The following is a 16695-nucleotide window of genomic DNA, read 5'->3' on the forward strand; positions in this document are numbered from 1 at the left end:
ACAAATACAAATATTTAAAATTGAAAGATTAATTCTCTGCCTCCTTCCTGTTTTTGTCTTTCTTTCTTTCTTTCTTTCTTTCTTTCTTTCTTTCTTTCTTTCTTTCTTTCTTTCTTTCTTTCTTCCTTTCTTTCGAGACAGAGTTTCAGTATGCAGTTCAGGCTGGACTTGAATTCGCTTCCTAGGCCAAGATAGACTCAGACTTGCTGTGATTCTCCTGCCTCAGCTTCCTGAGTGAAACCTACCCCTCTGTTTTTTCAGTCCTTAAAAAATGAACACTTCCCTTACTTTTTATAATTCCTTATAAAATGAACTTTCTGAAACAAGACTAAGAAAATACCAATCATGTTGGAACTTAGGGTGCTGGGGAACCAAGCAACCAGCCCCCCCACCCCCCATCCCCATAAGTAGCTGTGACTCAGCAGGCCCCAGCCACCTGGAGGGGAGAACCACCAGCATCTCCTGAGATCTGTGCCATGTTGGAACTTAGGGCGCTGGGAAACCAAGCAATCAGATTGCCCCCCTGCTAAGGGGTAGTGAGCCTACCGGTGCACGGGCTGAGAATCAGACATTCCTCCTCCCCCCACCATTAGCAGATGGCAGTCAGAGATGTGAGCATCTCTTGGGAGTTTGACCATATGCTTTTGTTTTGAGATTTTTTTGTTTGTTCATTTGTTTGTTTGTTGTTGTTGTTGTTGTTTTGTTTTGTTTTGGTGCCAGGGATTGAACTCATGACCTGGAGTTTGCCAAGTAGGCACTTAATGCCGCTGAGCTAAACCCCCTGCCTGACCACATGCAATATAGCAAATAAGGAGGACTTCCTTCTACCCTCTCTTTGAAGGTGAATATTTTTACCACTGTATTGCTTTATTCTGATTAGTGGTACTACTCTATTCAATATTCTGTTTTGATAAGTTCTAAAATGTTCTGTATTCCATTTTATTTTGCTATACCTGATTGAAAGAACAATATTATGAAGATAATGAGATACACTGTGGTACCTATTACTGTTATCTCGGTAACCTGCTATGAAGTTCTGTACCAATTTCACTGCACTGTCTAAATTGGCTTTGTTCTCTTGTATTTTACTACGTTCAAAATAAGAAAAAAATTTAAAAAAAAGAAAACACCTACCTGTATCTTAAGGCAACTCTGAAATTATATTTTGTATTTTTCTGTCATTCATATCAGCTCTATAATGCTATATTTATATTACATAAAGGAAAATATTTCATCTATTTCTACTGATGCATATTTACTCACTAATAATATGAAACATTTTTACTGCATATCTGGAGGCAGGTGGACATTGACATTAGTTTTACTTACTGTTCTCCTTTTTATTTGTTGGAGAGGAAGTATTTCTTTGTTCTCCAGCAACATTCTAATATCTTTGAAAAGAGAAACACTGGTGGTTGGACTAAAGGCCCAGCACTGGAGAGGGTAACAGTAATAACGTGGCTTGGGAAAAGTTGAAGTCAGAATACAAGGATCTTCCAACTGTATCTCTGAGAGATGAAAGAAGAGACACGATGAAACTCAAATCCTGATATATGCTTCCCTGAGCCATCTCAGAGTTCCTTAGGCTGACTTAGATCTCTGATAGATGCACTGGGAATAGAGTAGAGAGACAACTTAATGGGGAGACAGCTACTCACATTATGGAAACTCACCTGCTCTAGGTATGTTTTAGATGCAATTTAAATGTCAGTCACATCTAAAAAATAACTTCATAGCAAGATCTAGTCTGATTGTTAAACAAAAATCAGGTGCCATAGCCTAGCCAAACTGACATACAAACTTAGTCATCACAGATTAAGATTTCCTAGCATACACTTTTGTGTTTCTAGATTTAAGCAATTAATTTACAAGAACAGTTTAGAATGAAAGAGTGAAAACAGACTGCCTCCTTCATGAAGGAAAACATAAGTTCTCACTGGAAAAGGCATAGGTGAAAAAAAGAGGGCAAAGACTTAAGGCCACTAGTAAATTTATGTATAATGCCATTTCCAAAAGTCTTTACTGCATCTTTGTGCCCTGTGAGGTCCACTGCTGTGCCGGTGGGCCAGGCCTGGCTGGGACCCAGACTACTGCCCTTCTGTCTGCTGGACATGTGGTCCTCTGTGAAGCTGACCTTGGAGACCTCTGGCCATCACAGACTGCAGGCAGGTGTGAGGTTACTGTGGGCCTCACACCTTGATGTACCTTGATGTACCAAGCCTCCAATGATTTCACAACATCAGTCCATTCCAGAACCCTTAACCTGATAATTGTCAGTAACTCATCTCATGCGAGAGTCACAGCTATTACACATTGCAATGTCTGCCTTGTACTAGTATTGTGTCCTAAATTATCATGGAAATGTCATGCTGCATTGTGATAGCATCTGTCTCCGCTTCCTGACTCCATCAGTCTTGCATGGAACTGTCCAGAACTCCAGTCCACCAATGCGATCTGCCTCCTGTGGTCATCTGCACACACCGTGTGACCCAGGGTCTCCATTACCGTCTTCGCTGTTTTTGTTGTTGTTGGTGGTGCTGCTGCTAAACATACAATTCAGGGCACAGAATTTAAGACAAAGATTGGTGTGCCAAGGACTAAAAAGGCAAATGAGCACCATCTCAAGCTGGGTTTGGTACCAAGTACTAAATCCTTGCTAAAACATGCCCTGGAAGAGCCTCTGAAGCCCTCCTGTGAGCCAGCTGTCTGGAGAAAAAAGACAGAAACAGTTGCCCACCAGCTCCCATCAAAATGTCATTGGGAGTAACACTTCCGGGCTTTCTTTCTGTGGGTGGGCTCCAGTAGCATCACATGCCTCTGTACCACCATGAGCTTCTGAAGTACAGGGCAGTGAGAGGATGACATTGTCCTCTGCTCATGGTGGAGCTGGTTGCTGTCCAGCCTCTCCAGCTAGCACAGAGAAGGCTGTGGAACGGGACCAGGGAGAGAGGATGGAGTGTTTCCTGGAGGCACTGACAAAGCTGTTTCTTCTAGTTGGTGTGGTTCCCAGGTACACACAGGGACTGGCCTTGGGCTGGTGCTGACCTTGTCTTTCCTGAGTCTCTTGATAAATGGATGATTTCATGAATGACAGAGTGAATTGCTGAATCTTTTCAGATCACTTTTTCCTCTGTTATTTTCCTATTACTGGCACCTTGAGCTTAGCCTAAGACCTTCTCAGGGTTGTGGGACACAGCAAGTACACTTGGAAGACCAGAAAAATTCTTTCTCCCTAACCCCTTCCTCATCAACAAAGTGTGCATGCTGTGTGTTTGTGTGGCGTGAGGAGAAAGGCTACCCTTTGTATTGCCGTGGCCGTTAACCTAATTTCCCGGGCCAAAGGATAGGGTCTGTGATCTAATTCTCAATCTACCACAGGATTGAGATGAGGACCAAATCATCTTAGAGGATCTGATAATCTTGTTTCGATCGATCAGTTTCCTGGGCAGTATCCTTTGGTTGAGACTTTTCAGATAAGTAAAGAAAATTGGGTTGAAAGCAAAATGCTTCCCTCTAAAATGTGGCTCACATGTCGCCCATTCAGCCTGGGGGCAGCAGGCCGGCCTCTCCTGGGGTGTTTGGGGCCCTCAGAGGGGCTCTTACTGTACTCCCGCTAAGCCCTCCGTGCCACAGCTCAGTGCATAAAACGCCACAGTTTCTCCCAGTGACTGCCTGAAATAAAATAATCTATGATGCATGAACAAGTCTAAATGAAATAATAATATCCTTAGCAGTGAAAAACGGATTGGTAATACAGTAATTGAGCAGATTTATTGCCATCTCCTTGAGCTAGCCTGCTGAAACAGCCAGCTATTTTATTTAATCTCATATCAGAGGAATTACTGGCTGGTAATCCATTGTTAAACATCATTTAGAATGATGGATGAAAATGTCAGCTTTTCCAACATAATCAATTCATATCTCATTAGCACATATTATTTATGATTCTCATAATGGGACCTGCAGGGGTCTCCAGGGGGAGATGGAGACCTCAGCTGTTGTCGAAATGAGATGAGATATACTGTAGCTTATGAGTTAATAACTGCATATAAAAAATACTTCTCCACAGTATTGATTGTTCTTACCATTTTACGAATGAATTGAGTGACTGGGCCGCCCCCCCTTGCTGTGTCTGGCACATTTTCTCCTATGATTTTTTTAGATTAGTCATTTAATTCAAAATATTTAAAAAATAATAATGCAGGCCCCATTTTAAAAGAACCTACCATAGTAGGAAAGCAAGCCCTTGAATGTCAAGTCCCAAGAAGCCCGGTGCAGCCGTGTGGTAGCCTGTTAAGGGCCGGGCACCCTTTCCCCCACCACCTATGAAGATAAATCGGCGTATTTCTTTGGCTCCAGCCTGGTTGATTTTTAAGGACACTTTCCCACGTGCTGCCTCCAAGACCAATGAAAAGCAAACCTTGATTCATGGTCTTTCTGCCGCTGACGGTGCACCAGTAATCATGGTTACAGTGTCAACTGCTGTCTCAATTAAACCACATTTGAGAATCATTTTATGCTTCAGCTCATAAACATCAATAAAGGAAAATGAGTAATAAATGACTGTCGAGAGTACAAAGGACCAGCTCATATTTCAGATGAAAATGAAGACAAAATGTAGCTTTTATTTGCCTGTGGAATTCCCATTAACTGCATCACTGACAAGAGAGGGGTGGATCAATAGCTGGCCGGCCGCAGAAAACCGTTTCTGGCTGTTCAGCAGCCAATGCAAAAGGAAAACTGTCATATTGTGATCTTTATCAGGTAATCTTCATTACCGCACACCGGTGATATATGTATATGCTGGGCAGCTTGGGGCGTTTCTAATTCTTGCTTCTATTTGTGGTTTGAGTGTGAAGTGATCACAAATTATTTGTTTACGGTGATGAAAAATCTTCAGTGTTCATCCTTTTATTCTTTTTATAGGTAATCTATATCCAGGAACTTTCTCCAAGACTACCTTATTCACTGTGGGTTTTTAGGAAAGTATTACATCAAATCTCACTTTCACGCCCCCTCTGAGTGAAAAAGATTCTGTCGAGACTGCTGCAGGGGGCTGATGGAGCAATTCATGATCTTCTCCGAGTTCTTGATGGAAATTTGGTTTTCTTTGTGAGTTGCTGATCTCTCTTTAATTGAACAGAAAGTGCTGCTGGCCATAAGGAATAGAGATGAATGCTTCATGTGGCATGCAAATACAGCAAAACTTGTTTCTTTCACATTATGAGTGCCTGTGAGGAAAAAAAAAAGGGAAAAGAAAAGAAGACACAATCTATTAAGTAAGAAATAGGATCACCCATTTTGGGAGAAGCCCTTGTACACGTACGTGAATGGCATGCTAAGGAGTGAGCTCTGATTTCATGAACTGAACAAGGTGAGATATCAGGCCCCATGGAAACATGTAAAGGACAGGCTTGTTATGGGTACATAAATTAGTGATCACAGTTTTCAGCATCAACATGCCCCTTTTGATACCTGTATCTCCTCTCTTCTTTGTTAGCATCAGAAGCCAAATCTGACCTTGGTAAATAATACAAATTTAACAGTGGTATCAAATCTCTCCTAAAATGTGAAATATGAAGATCAGAATGTGGGGATATTAATTTAAAATATAATTCACATAGGAGTTATAGCAGACAGCACAGTAGGTCACGCATTTACTGGAATATTTCCAAATAAAGCCCTCTATCAAGACACCTCTGAAGATGTCTGGTGTGTCAGTTCTGTGTGCCAACTTTTGTGTGCCCCCCCCCTTATTTTTTAGTCATCAGTATAAGGAGAGTAGCGAGCAGATAGCTTAATCCTGTGTCACTGCCTCTGCATTTTCAGGGAAATGTAATTAAAAGAAGCCAGTTAATCTATTTTTAAATGTAGTTTCTGTAACCTCAAAAGACTCACAAGAAAGACTTTGATGGCTTTTCTTATCATTTCTTTTTTAGGAAGAATGATCACTAAATAAAGAAAATGAGATTTCTTATAATGGGACTGCCATACCCACCTGAAGTATAAATTATACAGCAGGCCAAAACATTATGCTCAGAGACCGGCCAGAGTAGGCGAATGCTGAACTTCGCCATTTATGAACCCACTCCACACAAAAGTGAATAAATATGATCACTATTATTTACCTCCCAAAGGGACCTAAATACTTTTTCCACTCCTAGTTTTAGAAAAGAGACTTTTCACATATGGAACATTCCATGATCAAAAGAAACCGATGAAACCTTTGTGCATTGATGGTGGGAATATAAAAGGGTACAACTAATTTGAGAAATAGTTTGCTATTTCTTACAATGCTAAACATAGTCCTACCATACATCTCAGCAATTTTACTGCTAGGAATACACTCAAGAAATAAAAGCATGTGTCCACACAAAAACTTGAACATTTTTGAAAATGTATAGCAGTATTTTTCACAATAGTCTTCATATAGAGACAGAATAATCGTCTATCAACTGATGAACGCAGGAACAAAGTAGAGTATATTGTGCTATATAATATGACTTGGCAATGAAAACAGAGAAGGCAGTACACAGGTTACAATGTGGGGAATCCTTGGAAATGCTACGCTGAGTGTAAACAACAGTCACAAAATGCCACATAGTTTATGATTCTATGTGTATGAAATATTTGGAACAGGCAAATCATACAGATAGAAAGTACACTATGAATTTCTAGGGCCAATAGGGTGGGTGATGTGGAGAGTGACAGATAAAGGATAAAGTGCTTTCTTTTCGGAGCAATAAGTGTGCTCTGGAATTAGCAATCATTGTAAATTTTTGAGCGTGCTAAATAGTTGTGAATATAATAACACGAAACAATACACTTTAAATGGGTAAGTGTTATGGTACATAAATTGTATCCTGATTAAGCTGTAAATAGAAGTACTTAAGGGCAAAATATGACACTTTTATGACTCAGTAGGTGAAATGTCAATGTACATAAATACCAATCAATACAAATAGAAATTTTTCATACTTATTTTTCTCGACTGTATCCCAATGCTACAGGAAAAAAAATATTCCTATGGTCCTCAAAATTTAGGTTTCACAGTGAAATAATCAATCAGCTAGCTGGTCAACCTGTCAGCCAATAGGTAATATCTACTGAGCTCACACTGAGGGCATAGATTTCAGATGTGGAATTAATGACAGCACATAACACTGACTGATTATGATTAATCTGCGTGGTTAATATAATATGAAAAGCAGAAAGGTCTGTCCCACCCATCTCTCAGCCTCTTTTTTTAGGGAAAACTGGACAATGCCCATGAGAGAAGAGAAAATCGAGGTCCACTGTCTACAAGCATGAAGGCAGGACCGTGAGTCCCGGAGTCCACGCTGAATAGAGGTGATGGACACTGCTGCACAGCCATTTGCATCTAAATTAATTTCAATTCTTGTTATTTTAATAAATGAGCACCTAATAAACACCTGCTCCATACATACAGTGTGCTGAATATCTGAAAACCAGTGTATTTAAACATTGCCTTGAGCCATTTATAATCTGACTACAGAGACTTCAGTGTACTACAAACACCCACGGGGTGGATTCTGAGTGCTAGACAGGGGCTCTACTCATGCCCTTTACTGGTTGTGCTAGTATGACTTAGTCTCTACACTTCGGCATGCACTAATTTTTTATTTGTAACATGTAGTTAATCTTACCTTTCATGCTTTTCCCACAGAGTCAGGCTCATGGCCAAATGAGTTAATGCATAAGAGTTAATTTTATTAGAAAAAAATATCCAGTCAAGGATATTTTCTTTGGATTCTAGTGGCAGATGGCTTCCAGGAAGGTGATAAGAGATGTGATCTGTAACTTAGAGAGTATTCTGTCTGAACAGAAATACAGAAACCATTTCATGTATGAACCAGAATCTTCTTATTTTTCTGTCAGTATTTAATGATCTTGGTTACAGTTCACTGCTAGGTACCTCCTTCCCGTTGGGGTAATGTAAACTCTTGGTCCTTCTCCCCTCCCCTCTTTACCCACTGACCTCCTGCTCTGATGCTGCGCTCAGATGAGTTTATCCTCCCCTCTGCCTTGAGACTCTATCTTCCTCAGTGTGGGAATTGCTCACAAAGTGAGCACCAACCTTTCCCATTTAGCCTTGTCAACTCTGCCTTGATCTTTGAAGGTTTAAACTTGCTAGACTGAAATCTGACATAGGTTACTTCTCCGATGAGTCTTCCTTCTTCCACAATTGTCTGGACCCCACGCCCACCCCGTCCCCTCCAACATGTTGCCTTCACCAGCTACACATTCATTCAGACTTGAAAATGGCCCTCAAGGTCTCCTTTAAGTTCAGCAGTTTCTGGACTTCTGACTTGACTGTCTTACTCTTTCTGTGCTTAAGAAACCACACCTATCTAAGCCATAATCGGCTAAGGGATGCCTAAAATCAGTCCTTCAAATAGACAGTGGCCTTGCAAAGTGTGCTATTCAAAAACATTCTGCTCGAGGCCTTGGCAAGTTTGCTTAGGTAAAAATCTGTCTATCTGTCTTTCATGTGTCCTGCAAGGTTACATGCTTGTTTGTTAGGGTGAGAGCTCGGTGGAGACCACACCCACAACTGCCCCTTGTCCTTCTCCACCTTCATTGTCCATTGCCTGTGAATCTAACTCTCCAATACCCACCACACCTCTTTGAAATTTCTCAGTGTGCATGATTTTATTTTCCTCTATGCATTTGGTTTCAATCATGTGAGAAGCGGATGCATTTTTGCCCCCATCATTCCCTGACCATCTCCTTTTATCAGTTCCTCAAATGAGGAGATAATCCTTTTCCTTTAGGATGTAGTCATACAGTCAGTTCTTTCCAGAGCCTTCAAGCTTGAAGAGATGTCATTCCTTAGATTTCTACTGAACATGTCTTTGGACACACCACAATTGCTGTCATCTGCTTACTCCACTAATAGAAAGTGCATTATTTGAAAATAGGATTCTGGTCACTCAGTGAGGCCATTAATCATGTAAGTGGCATGGATTAAACTGCACATTGAAGTAACAGGTGTTTGAGACCACAGCATTGGAATGATCATGACAGTTTGCTACATGCAGCAGGGTGACAAACACCTTGCTTGTGCCAGCAGCAGAACAGTCAGATGGGAGAGGCTCACTGAGGACCTACCAGTCCACTGGGGCTGGCCCATTTTCTCTCTTCCTGCTGGTGAAATTCACAACAACTTGAACCTGTGCTTCTTTAGAGATGGAAATATTTACTTCCTTTTGGACTTGGAACCACAGAGCAAAACATGTTGACTTTTCTCCATTTAGTTTTAGAGACCTCACTCTATGCAGAGTGAGGAACGAATAGAGGCTAAGCTTATGAAAGTCAAGTTGTAAGAACCTAAAATCTTAACTCCCAAGAGTTGATTAAAATACAGTGTAAGATTATATTGTAAACCGATAACAGATAAGATCAAGTGATAAAACTGTAAGTTTTTCTACCTACATCTGATTTAGCAACAGATTTCACAAAAGCCATTGAGTGCCCTCTTTCAACCCTAACCTCACTACTAAAACCAAAATATGCATTTGTACTATAAAGCTATAATTTATTTATCTCTTTAAATCTAAATAATGATTGGAGCATTGTTGTCTAATTTGAGATCACTATCAGGAAAATCTAAGATTTGGGGAGGAGATAAAATGATCTGAGCATTATTTTAAAAAGTTATTGACAGAAAAATTTTCAAACAAAAATAAATTTTAATGAAGGCCAAAATAAATTTTGAGAATGGATCTTGCATCCTGTACTTTAATGCAGTAGTTATCTCTATAGAGATCGCCCCACATTTGCTTCAACCCTGAATGACACAATGAAGAGTTTCAGTCATCATATATTTTGAACCACATTTCTACCCAGCAATAAGAAACTCCTCCTTTTTTTTTTGAGTAAGGGAGTCCTTTGTAGGTAGATCTGATCAATAGTAAAAACCTGGTTGATTGACACATCTGCAGAGGCTGCGATTGTAGGACGCGAGGGAGCAGTGCTTTTGCAGAGATGCAGAAGAGGAAGCCAGCCCTGCTTCCGTCTCTGGATGCAATGAACCCAGCCAGGTTGTCCACAAGGGAAATGAATGAGCATCTGCTATTCTAATTCTAGAGAAGACTTAGAAGAGTCATTTACAGGCTTTTTCTTAAAAAGACCTCATGTTCCTGATTATTACTCTCCATTGCTAAATAGGCTTTCAATAGCAAACACCAGAATGGATGGTATGGGGATGGTATTCCCTGGTGGTGACTCCATGTAATGGAAACAGATAGTCAAAATCCCCAGGGTTCACTCTCAGGCATAGCTCTGTGTTTAAGTAGTCAATTACCAAAAGAATGAACAAAGATTGTATGAATTATTCTATTAATACAAAGTTGAAAAGAGAATTAATTTTGTAGAAATATTTGGATTTTTGCAGTACAGCCACATGGATAACCAAAGGATAGAGCCCAGCTTAAGCAGCTATATAGACCTAAATGTTACACCAAGTCTAAGCACGCCATCTCCAGTTAAGAGTAACACGGATTAGACACTTCATTAGTCAAACGTGTGGTTCAATGTGTGTTCACATCTGTTATTTTCCAAAATCAAAAATAAATTTATGAAACTATCTTAATATACGATTTTTATAGAGAAATTTAGGATATAATCCAGTTTCAAACAAAATAGGCACTCAGTAAGTACAGTTCTTGAATGAGTGATTGTCAAAAATAAAGAAGTAATTACTTCTAAAGGCAATGCAAAAAATTCTCATGTGTCTGGATGTAAATAAATATGAAGAACCAACATAGTGATGGTAGCAACTAACCTCCCAAGAGGCCACTGTGGTGTCTCTAAGGGCAACGGGGGCACCAAGCATTTCCAGAGGCAACGCCTGTTGAAGCACACAATGAGAGGTGAGGCAGAAATGATGTACACGTGATTATTTTGGAAAGTGTGCTGAACACCAAGAAGTATACAGCAGTGCTGGTAGAAGCCATTTCCAAGACAGCAGGAGGTTCTGCTGATGGGAGAGGCATCACGGTGCGCAAAGGTCATAGGCAATACACACTCTCAAACAAAGTGAATAGTAGGGTAGAGAATTTCTTTTGGAAATATTATCTAGCCTAATTAATAGGACGAGTTGATTTGTCTGTACATATCTATATCTCTACCTATCTATCATATTGTATAATAAGACTTTAGAAACTATAGCTCTTCAAACTGTTATCCCCAAATAGAGTTATTCAAAATACTAAAATTCATTACACATGGTTTTTTAGGTGAATTCTCTGATTGTACTACCAGTGTCACAGGGAAATTGCAGATAAACTAAGGCCACCATAACAGAAGGACACATACACACATACACACACACAGATGGAAGAAAACAGAAAAATATTTCAAATCTAGTATTTTAGTTTGCTTTCTTCCCAGTTCTGCTGCACAGTGGTCTCAAGACAGTTGATATCACCCTGGGACAAAAGACTGTGGATATCATCTGCTGCGACAAATGCTGCTTGTCTTCTGTTCACTAGGGGGTGCTGGAAAGGGATCATCTGCTGCTTGCTCTGGTGTCGTCTGGTCACATGCTCTCTGTAGGAGAAGTACACCTCCCCACGGATCTTTGACTCTGGGCACACCTTTTCTTCCTAATGCTTGGCTGTTTCTTAGAAACAGGATAAGCCATCTGTGATTGCATGTAGACAAATAGTGCATCATGTCTAACATGAGCAACTTTGATGAACACTACCGAAGCAATGAGATTGGTTCATAGAATTTAAATTCTGTTGACTCAGGTATTGGGCATACAACAACTCTGAAGGTAGTTCTGCTTCCCTTTACAAATGATGTGGAAAGTGCACAAGAACCATAGAATATCAGATTGGGTGAACTGTTGCCAATCTCACCCTACATGTGAGATTTAGGAACTCCCAACCTCCCAACACCCAACCTACCCTGTGACCAGACATAGGTTCGTGTCAACCCTAGGCGTAAAATTCTTATTTCTCTAACTATTCTAGATACTAAATGTTTACATGTGAATATTTCTCCATTCATTTTCATTTCCAATCTATATTGATCAAAACATTGCTGGTTTCTAGATTTCCTTGTGTATTTTAGTGACACAAAATTTGCACTAATAGGTATTTAATGTTTTATATGGGAATGAACAAAAGTAATTTTTCAAAGACTTACGGAATTTATAATCTTAATTGTGATGACGTAAGTAGCAAGGACTGTCCTCTGTGAGAACACCTAATCACTGACTACAGGGAATATTGCTTGAAGACGCAGAGCTGAAAGAGTGCTAAATTCAATCGAGATGCATAGCGTATTGACACATGCCTTCAGCAAGGCTCAAAATTTCCAATTATTGGTTCAATATCTGCAATCAGAAAGTCCAGGCTGCATGGAAAACCTGGTGTACTGCCCAACTTTCTAGGGCTCTTCTCGTTTGAGGCCTACATTACATTGCAAAGAACTGGCTCCCTGGAGCAGGCCTGTGGATAGATAAATTTGCAGTGCTTGGTGTCAGGGGACGGATTGTTTGAGACCTGTTTCAGGTGCATTTCCTCATTTTAGGAAGCCAGGCAGGCATTATGCATAGGACAGGGCATCACATTGCCTGTCTGAGGACTGAATAAAGAAGAAATCTGTATAATATTGGTACTCGTCATGTTACAATCACGATGAATCAAAGAAATAAGTGAAATTCTGGCAAATAATTGATTCTGAAGCTAATAATTACCTGGACAAGGTCTCATTTTCCTAAAACCCTTGGCTCAAGTGTAGGCACACACACATGCACACGTACGCGCACACACTCACACTTACACACACTGAGGAATGATGTTGAGTATTGCAGTTCCTTGCTGATCATAAAGAGCATGTGACATCCCATCAATATCTAATTGTATTAGTTATTCTGCCGAGGTTCCAGGAGAGCTGATGGAGAGGACTCTTGGTATTGATCAACATCCTGAAATCCCACATCCATTGTTTACTGAGCTGGTCAATTATCATTGAATTTTTCAATTTGAGTTAAAATGGAAAATTAAAAAATATCAAAAAGATTTTGTAGAACATGTTATGAATGAATTAAAGAAGACTAAGATTTTAATGTCATAAACTTATGGCACACCCATTGCTACATTTTTAAAAATAAATGAATATAAGTATTACTACTTAAATTACTCTTAATCAACTCACTTTTCTCCTCTTATCAAATAAGATTGAATAAGAATAATATTAATTTATTTTTTATAAGTCTCTTAAAGTCAAAATTTTGAAAACTATTATAAAATTTTAAGATAATCAATGTTATCTCTACAATTTAATAAGCTGAATTTTAAAAACCTACTTATACAAGTTGAATATGCTTTTGTTTCAATTTTTTTAAAAAAAGTAACTGTTCAAATAAAATTAATGTATTGGCCTCAGAATTGAAAAACAAAAGATCCATAAAATAATGCTAGGTACCAACATAAAATGAGTTCTGAATCCTAATGATGGAAGCGTAATACATGTAAAATCCTCATAACCCCAATGCAAGATGCAAAAAAAAAAAAAAAAAAAAAAAAAAAAGAAAGTGGAGAAGACACAGATGCACAGATTGTACTGGGGGTTGTGGCTGAAGGGGACAAGCGTTTTAAGATTTAGAGAGACGATATTGTTTTCATCAAGTAGACAGGAAACTCTTTTAGTAGTTTCACGCTAGCTTAGAATATTGTGACAAAGTTAGATCAGAGGGATATTAAATATATTTCACACTTAATCTCGTAACTAAATTAGCTGTTCACATTTAGGAAATTGTCCCCTGTGATACTGAAATCACATTGCTGGTGATCCGTCCCTTTATGTATTCATGAGCACAATGTAAGCCTGATGAAAGCCAAAATAAATATGCCTAGACTTTTTAGCAGCATAAAATTTCCTTTTGAAACCTAATGTTAGAGGATACATTACCAATACACAGCAGGGCTTCGTATGTGGGAGAGGGAAGCATAGTAGGTGGATGTGGACAGTAAACTACCATGTCTTCGTGACCACAGGTAAGGAGCTCGCTCAGTCCCTTAGGCATCCCCAGCAAGAAGGGCGATAGGGTCTTTCATTTTACTTCATATTACATATTAATAAAGTCTAAGTCAACAAGAATGAAACTTACAGATGACATTCCATGCTAGAATTTCTAGCAAATTCAACAAAATCTAAGGAGGATGCAGTGCCTTAGTCTGAGAACTCTTTATTCCATCATTGGTCATTTTTTATCAAAAGCCAGGTTTTTTTATTTTTATAATTACCTACTGTGGCCAAAGAGAGTCAACAAAATGAACAATCTTAATCGCTGTAAAGGAGTCCAATAGAGTTGTAATTTGCCTTATAAACCACGTCACTGTGCCTGAGATTTACAGCAACGTGTGATCTTTAAACATACTGTATATCACTCTGCTGATGGTCATGCAATTAAGGATCTGGACATGAGGAACAATGCGCCACCAAAAAATAGTTCTCAAAAGGGATCTTGAAATGTCAGGGAAGATAAAGATAATTTAGAATTCAGGGCAACATGATTTTAATGCTAAACGCTGTGAAGATTAAGTCCCCAAATATTCTGCCTCTGCTAAGGACCCTCGTTCTGGTCAACATAGATGGAAAAGAAGAAAATGAAAAAGGAAACACAGAGAAAAGGCTTTAATAAGGCAAAGAGAGAAAGTCTATTGTAGAGTCAGTAAAACATGATGATTTAAGCTATTTTCTAAATTATTTTAGCAATAAAATGTCAAATATTCATATAAAACAGAATAGCTATTCAGGATACTACTAGTTAATATCTACCCAAACCCATATTTTGGTAATTTGAGGCATCAGATTCATTCAGTAAAGTTTTAGAATGTTATTCATCTGCTGTACCATGTTCACAGAAAATTTAATCTGCATTAGTTTTATTACAAACATTGCCTTCTTTCACTGAGATTATTCAGGTGTTTTTTCATGAAAAGTTCATGCAAAGTACTTATTAGTGAAAATCAATTGTAAATATTTATAGTTTCAAGGATTTCAGAGCACAGGGGCTGTATTTCTCCTCCTTTACTATACTATTAGTGCTTTACATATATGTGTAGTATTAAATATTGTATATCTGTATGTACTGCATATCTGTGTTGAATCCATATGGACATATGAACTTTATACATTTATATATGTATCTGCATGTACATATAAATATGTACACACATAAATTATATCCATGTGTATAACATGTTTTACATATTAGAGTATATTATTTTCAATCATCAAATGTGACAAATTTTACCTTTGTTACATTTCATACAGCCTGAAGATCAGCCATTTGTAGTCACCGGCAGAAGGGTAGTCACGCAGCCAGAGAGGTGCAGGAGTATGCAAGCTGGTTGAGAGCCAGCACTTTCCTTCATGACACTGCCCAGGGTGGGAGAAACACCACCCGTCCAAGTCCATCAGTGACAGCGACAGCACAGCCACTGTCCTCTCCTGCAGTCCAAAGGACAGTCCACAGCTCCGATGGAGTTTAGAAACTTTCATAATCTTCCAATTTCTTTTAAAAGCCTCTCTTAATCTCAGGAGGCAGTGAAATACAAAGAACATACTAATTTGTCACCTCACCTAGTTGGCCTCACAGGACAGACCCACCCTAGCCGATGAGCCCACTGGAGCACGGGTCACGCGGGCACTGGACTTCAAGCCAGAAGAGCCTCCAACAAGGGAGAGATTTCCAGATTCCAGGAAGGGCCAGGCGGTGCCTATCAGCCTAAACGCTTCCCATTTCCAACTTGTGTGCTGCATCCCGCCTTATGTTAGGCCCCATGTCAAGCTCAGGGATCACAATAGCAAAATTATCCTCATGTTGGCCTTGTTCTGAGTCTTCAACACATTTAACCATGAACTCGTCTTTATGGCAAAAAGAGCTTCATTTCTATACAGATCAACCTCATAAGATGCATCTTAAAGCATTCTAAAAACACAAAACAAAAAAATCACAACCTTTCTAATTTACTTTAAATCTCAGTAGTTGGATCTAGAGTCTAAATTTTTAAAAAATGCTTTCAAATAACTGAAGCTGATTCAAACATTTCTAAATTTTCTTCAAACTGTTTTGGCACTTTGTAATGCAGTACTCCAACATGGGTGAATTCCATGGAAGCACACATTGTGAGTTTTTCAAAAACCAGTCTTTTTCCTTTGACCGGATTAAATATGATAAAAATGATACAGTATGTATTTTTAATAGAAATAGTGAACTGATGAGTAAACACCTTTTTTCCAATGAGCCCACTGAAGCAGGGCAGAGTGTGAGGTATTCTGAGGATGAGCTAGAGAAGCCGGGCTCCCCGGACCCTCTGCCGTGCTATGGGGCTTGTTCCGAGAAAGGACTTTCCTGATGCACTGCACTGCAGTTTCCTTCTGTTTCTCAGTCCCCCTTTTATCAAGAAACTAAGTAGGTGGGGCAGCAAAGAGGACAGGAAAAGCACCCCGGGGTGCACAGGGAAGGCTGCGGGCAGCCACTCCCAGCCTTGGGTGCAGCCATGGTCAGAGAGGACGTGCAGCTGCTGGCTCCTCTGCCTTCAGCTGTCTGAGTATTTTAACAATCACAAGTAATCATAACTGTAATTGTAATATGTGTGATATTATCAGAATTAATGTTACAAATGTTGTGTCCAGCCTACTTTTATCAGC

At 39.4% G+C, this 16695-nt stretch overlaps 1 pseudogene; it reads right to left on the reverse strand.

The window, feature by feature from the left end:
* The window catches only part of LOC100726904 (ELL-associated factor 2-like), a 30354-nt pseudogene extending 14550 nt beyond the window's left edge, over positions 1-15804 (reverse strand).
* Between the last annotated feature and the right edge of the window lie 891 nt (positions 15805-16695).

The sequence above is a fragment of the Cavia porcellus genome, unplaced genomic scaffold (assembly GCF_034190915.1).
Source record: "Cavia porcellus strain 051 isolate PalLab524CR breed Dunkin Hartley unplaced genomic scaffold, mCavPor4.1 scaffold_20, whole genome shotgun sequence".
Classification (NCBI taxonomy): Eukaryota; Metazoa; Chordata; class Mammalia; order Rodentia; family Caviidae; genus Cavia; species Cavia porcellus.